Source organism: Silurus aristotelis, assembly GCF_946808225.1.
Source record: "Silurus aristotelis genome assembly, chromosome: 1".
NCBI lineage: Eukaryota > Metazoa > Chordata > Actinopteri > Siluriformes > Siluridae > Silurus > Silurus aristotelis.
The window spans coordinates 40,658,631-40,665,271 of record NC_139574.1 but is presented as its reverse complement, the minus strand read 5'-3'; the positions used below and the strand labels follow the sequence as shown (position 1 = coordinate 40,665,271).

At 35.6% G+C, this 6,641-nt stretch overlaps 2 protein-coding genes across 2 annotated transcripts in view; one reads left to right on the top strand and one right to left on the bottom strand.

Moving 5' to 3' along the window:
• Positions 1-6,641, top strand: part of LOC310734048 (uncharacterized protein) — a gene marked incomplete at its 3' end in the record, with an annotated part of 170,190 nt that overhangs the window by 146,291 nt on the left and 17,258 nt on the right. The gene's annotated exons all lie outside the window — the stretch shown is intronic.
• The window catches only part of LOC310731514 (uncharacterized protein), a gene marked incomplete at its 3' end in the record, with an annotated part of 236,384 nt that overhangs the window by 217,738 nt on the left and 12,005 nt on the right, over positions 1-6,641 (bottom strand). The window lies entirely within an intron of this gene.

Below are 6,641 nucleotides of genomic sequence, written 5' to 3'. Positions count from 1 at the left end.
TGTTTTGATTCTATATCATAGATGATTATTAAGTATCAACAAATCATCATTGTTATTTACTAAATTAAATTCCAGTTATTAACAAAATTCTATTATACAGAAAGAATAAAATGGAAAGCAAACAACTTTATTGTGGGAGCATTAAAATCTGTGTTTCCAGGGTCCAACTGTGACACTCAGTAACTTCTGGAGTCTCAGTCTAGAATTGTATGCAGTTCTCACTGCTCTGAATACAAGAACACCCGAGCTTCATCACCAAATGGAAATAAAAGTTAATTAATAACCAAAATAACTAAAATCTAATGGATATTTACACTACATGCTGCAAACGAACATTACGTGTGCATACAAATTTTAGACAACTAATTTCCACTTAAATATAAAGAAAATGGTACAATGTGCTTTTTGACCAAGTTAATATGGTTCATTTAAATGTATAGTATAAGCAAACATTACAGGTTTGAATATGTGTGCAGCTCAGTGTTGCAAAAACTAAATAATACAGATTTACTTATATATAAATACACTTTTGCTCCACTATTACATTAGGATTAGTTTACACACTGAAATACCTTATACAAATTGCACAGAGTGGGTAGTTTATTAGTACTATTTATCTACATTATATGGGCATCATGTGGGCATGGGGGCAGAGTGGGCACTGTGATGGGCTGCCAGTTTAGTCAGGGTTGTGAGCCCCAGTTAGGATGCCCATTTTGTTTATTCGAGGGCCCTGTATGGGCCACATCTGAGCTATATTTAGCTATATTATTCAATTGATGATAAATTCAATTGATATGTTTTTGCGTGTTTTATATGATCGAAACAAACATTTTATATATCAACAATAACATAGTACGACCTTTAGTAAAAAAAAAAAAAAAAAAAAAAGAAAAAATCGCTTGTGCAGCTCACAGAGTCTCTCATTGGCTCCTGTGTTCCCGCCTTCTCATTCTGAAGAAATGGTCATCACTCACTACCACTGATCACCTGACCTGACCTGGATGACCTGACCTGACCTGACATCTCTGTCACGGTAAGAAATTTCATTTAATGTATTCTTCTGAAGATTTGTGGTAATTAAAGTTACAGGCACGATATAAAAAAGGTAAGTGTGGAGAGTGAACTGGTTTACCTCAGAGATAAACACCTGTGGAAAACTGAACATTCTTAATGATTAGCAGATAACTAGGACATTGTCTACTAAAATGTGGAAATAACGACTTCTCAAACCATTTTCACCCGTGTTTTCTCCATAAAGTGTCCTCATGATAACAGGAGGGTGAAACAGTAAAAGCACTGTGGAGTCTCTTTCTCTTTCACTACCTTTATAACATGTGTATATACAATACACAGAGAAAAGCTCTGAGGAGATTGTGACAATACTTAACATTAATTTAATGTGATTTAGGTGAAATAGGTAGAGGTGATAAAAACCTTTCATTTTTATATCATTTCTAAACATTACTAAAAATATGATACGTTATGATTACGTTAAAGATAATAAACGTCATTTTGCTCAGTTCATAAAGTCAGTCAGATCAGTTAACAGTTTGGGCAAATGGTGGATTAGAGGGTGTTTACAACCTTGTGATTTTTTTTGTCTTTTTTCTTTTTTTTTTTTTTTTTGACTGATAGTCTTATTCTCATGTAAATTGCATTAATACAAATAATGGGTTGTGCCCTGGTTGATGCAGTAGCATGCTCTACTTTATATAATTTTTTTTCTTAACAAGAAGCCTAAAGCAGAACCGTTTGCTGAAAACTGTCAGTAAGAAAGAGCTGGAGAAAGCGCTTGGTAAATGGTTCACAAATGCAAGAGACAGAAGGCAACCGTGCTTTAAGAGCCCAGTGGGACCATGATCAGAGGGCAGTACAGCCGGAGGTCATATAAGTCATATAACCTATAGCTAGGGCTGCACAATTAATAATATTTTATCCCGATCACTGTTTTTGCCTCTGTTTAATTAAAGGAATACTCCACCCTGAGATAAAAAAATATCTTATAAATTACTTATCCTCAAGGCATCCTATACAGTGGCTGAGAGAGCTCAACGTGCTGCAACTTAAGAAAACACATGCAAATAGAAAAAAAACACCAGCAAATAAAAAAAAACCCAACCTTATCAGTTTGACAACACGTGCTGCAAATCCTCACAACACAACCAAACACAGAAACACGCTGCAAATCCTCACAACACAACCAAACACAGAAACACACTGCAAATCCTCACAACACAACCAAATAGCACAGATCACAAAATAAATGTTTCAAGGGGACCACAACAAGTGAGAAACCCGTCTGGAACTGCTTATTGTTTAATTTTTATTCGTCAGTGGTGTTGATGTGTGTCGATGACCTGTAAGGTGAGTTGTTTGTTTATTTTATCATTGGTTATTTATGATTCCTTGGCCTTTTGGATATTATTATCCTAAATAATCTGATGAAATACACAATTAGCTGTAAACCGTTATTATGTTAACTTGCAAAGCCAAGGAATCATGATCACGATGTTAAAATAAACAAAAAACTCACCTTTCAGATCATCAACAACACCACTGATGAATAGACACTGAACAAGCAGTCCCGGGGTCGTCACTTGTTGGGGTCCCCATGAAACATTTATTTTGTGGTCTGTGCTGTTTGCAGTGTAAATGAATTGGTTGTGTTGTGAGGATTTGCAGGACGTTTCTGTATTTAGTTGCGTTGTGAGGATTTGCAGCACGTGTTGTTTAACTGATGAAGATGTTTTCTTAATTTGCTGGTGTTTTTTCTATTTGCATATGTTTTCTTCAGTTGCAGTGCGTTGAACTTTCTGGTCCACCGTGATCCGAGGTGTGACTTACATCTTTCAGCGGATCAGAATCATTGTTCAATCACTGGATTTTGGCAAAAGCCAAATATTAGTTTAAGAGTCAAGTTCAGACGCAAGGTTGATATTTTAATTGTTACATTCATAAGTTTTGGATTCCGTGACTGGTCCCCCGGCATAAGGTATTACTGTGTGAGGCAGAGGTGGAAACAATTTACTGATGAGATTCTAGGATATGTCTTAATTATATTGATGCATGTTTTTTTAGATGCTGCTGTGAATGGTAGTATTTTAAAATGTACTAAATTGCCTTTTCTGTCTTCTCTTTCTTTACTGTTTTGTAGGTGTGCAGCCGAGGAATCTGCATAGACCCACCAGTGAACTATTCTACATTAGTAATTCTGTTATTCCTGTTTCCTGTTTTTTTACTTTAATTAATTTAAATTAAATGTGATTTACACATTCTGAGTTGAAGTCATTTATTTTGCACAGGTCAAATACTCAACCATGTAATTTTAAACATAGAGCAGCAAATACAATCAACTAATATTAGTTCTTTGTTTGGTCAGGCACAGTTTTACATTGTAACTGAGGTTTGAAATGGTTTGACAGTGGATTTTCCATAGTAAGATTAAGTACACATTAAGTTCACCCACAGAAATCAATCATGAAATTAATAAATGGGATCTAAATCTCACCCACTGTGGTCCCATAACAACCCCATAAAGGGGCCATTTGTGGGTTAACCCATGATTAAGTCATGTGGGCCCCATAAGGGTCCTTTTTGTAGCCCACTTGTGCCCCATTTTTAACACCTATTTGGGATCCAAATGGGCCCATATAAAGAACACCTATACAGGCCTCACTTAGAGCCCACCATGGACCCATCAGTCGCCCCTCTGGGCTAACACACATGGGGCCCATGTGGAGCCGATGGACAAATTTCTCTGGGCCCCATTTGGGTTGCCCATGCAGGGCCCAAGTGACGGCCCATCAAAAACCCACATGGGGCCCACATGACAATGTTGGCTGGGTTAGAGGGTCCCGGAATTCAAGCTACTTTACTTGCATATTGTAACAATTACAATTTTGGAATGTATACATTTTACATTCACATGTTTTGTATCATCTTAAAGGTCTCAGTGTGATTGGAAATATTATCTCAGTCCCATATCAGACCCCAGGTTTGGGGAAATTCTGTCCTACTGACATAAGGGTTGCCCCAGAGAAGATCCTTACCAGGTGTTCTAGGTAGCATTTGGTTTATAGGTCACATCCTGTCCCAAGAAAGGGTTTGCAAAACTTTTATCACTTTGAAATTTGGCAAAACAAGCATTCTGTAGTCAGAACTTCTCTGTGTGTCTCTATTGCCAGGTACAGTGATTCTTTAACATTTCTTTAATAAACTGCATTGTTAAAATATTTGGTTTTATGCTGATCATGTCATGCTTCTATTATTTGTTTTAGATGTGACATTTGTTTATTGTTTATTGCCTGGCAAATAAATGTAAAATTCTTGATTAACTCTGAAACTTCCTGAAATCATTTATATCTAGTTGATTATGTAGCCTGGTGTTACCGCAAATCTACGACCAGGATAGTACAAACTGAAGGCTCATGAACGGATGGAGCATAGAGCACAACGTCTGGGGGCTTCTGATTTCTGACTATCACTGATTTAGCAAGTTATAACTAAGTGGTTAAATACATTATTCGTTATGCATGAGCAAGCATTGAGAGGTCTACTTAAAAAATATTAGTTTACCTTTATATCCTCTGACTAAGATTCGGACTGGCCAATGTGCCTCTTTGAAAAGGTTTTGTTAGCCAAGCACAAGCTTCTAAGCGACTCCGGATCCATAATGAATGATTAATTGAAAAGACGGAATGCAACCAATAAGGTGATCATCTTAAATTAGAGATATTCAAGTAAAATCTTTATTATAAATTGGAGTCAGATTGGAGGTAAAAATTAGATTCATGTAACAAAGTGCAATCCATTTGAGTAATCTTTTACAGCCGCGGGAAAGACTAACACACAGCATACCTTCACCCACACCAGTGAATTCCGTCATTGGGCCATTGGGTGGGCACCTTACATCTTACTTAGATTTTAGTTCTGTGTTGCTTTGTGTCATTTTGTCTTGTATTATGGAGCACTTCGGTCCTTAAGCAATATTGTTTTGTTTTACTGTGTACTGCACCAACTGTACAGCATATGATTAAAATGACAATAAAAACCATTTATTTGACTGTAGGAGCTATTTTTAATTTCTTGTACAGATAGATAGATAGATAGATAGATAGATAGATAGATAGATAGATAGATAGATAGATAGATAGATAGATAGATAGATAGATAGATAGATAGATAGTTAGTTAGTTAGTTAGTTAGTTAGTTAGTTAGTTAGTTGGGACTGGAGGTGACCTAAAAACCAAAAACCTGTGGTAAAAAATACAAAAACAAAAAACTAACACCTGATAAAGATCTTCTCCGGGACAAATCTCACATCAGTAGGACAGAATTTTCCCCAAACCTGAGATCTTTATTTTTGGTCTGTTCTACTGATATTGTACTGAGATCATATTTCCAATCGCACTTAGACCTTTAAAATGATACCAAACATGTAAAGTTAAAATTCATACATTCTTAAATTATAATAACTTCAATTCAACACATTACAAAATAATTTAATTTAATAAATTAATTTTAATAACTCAATCCATTCAGTTTTGTTTGGTTCATTAATTTCTACTCTGTAGATTCAGTTCAAGTCACTCGGTTCAAAAGAGTTCGGTTCAATAAATTCATTTAAAAATAATAAGGTCCAGAAGAGTCGGTTCACTGGATTCGGTTCAATTGAGTCTGAATCAAAAGATTCACTGGTAAATGACTCGATTCCACAGTTCTAACAAAATCTGTAACATAAAACATTCTGTCTCCTTAAAAATATTTCTTTCAGCAGACTCACTCAAGAAAAAGAAACGTTTGTTCTGTTTGTACAAAACCAGCAGCTGGTCAGAAAGTTCCTTCTCTGTTCCTGGGTTAGTTTGAGGGGTTCACCTCAGTCAGCTTCGTCTCTGTGGTTTGGCTCGTCATCTTACATCATCGTCTCATTGTAATGAACGGTGTTCCAGCATGAAAATGTCTTTATTTAAACACTTCTTTATAAATGTCTTTATTTAAACACTTCTTTATCATACAGTACTGTTTAATCTTCCACTTCATTTTAAAAAGTGTTCAATGTCCAGTAGGTGGCAGTAATGTTCTACTAAACTTTAGCTCCTTCTAGCGGTATCACGATGAATTACACTGTACTACACTTTTAAAGGGAATTTTACATCAAATGTTGCCTTTTTAAATAAGTCAAGTTATAAACAAACATTACCAAATTAGTACGGTGGCCGAGAAGTGCAAAACACATTAACAAATTCTTAAATAAAATAACAAATGCAAAAACAAAACAAATCCAAAAACAAAATAAATCCAAAAACAAATGAACAAATCTGAAGACAAAATAACAAATCCGAAAAAACAACGACAAGTCAGACAAACCGGAAAAGGTAGGTATCGTTTGTGAATATAAACTTACTGATCATTGGACGAGACACCTGTCATTCACCTGTAAATCTTGACTGACAGGTGTCTTGTCCAATTATCTGTAATCAAATATATAATATATTATATAAAATATTTTATATGATCAAAAGTGATTTCAGATTGAATCCCAGTGGAAACGCGACTGATCCGAAGCTGCTGCTTTTCAGCTGATACACACTGTGTAGTCAAAAGTATTTGGACACCGGTCTTTTCAAGCCAGATGTGGT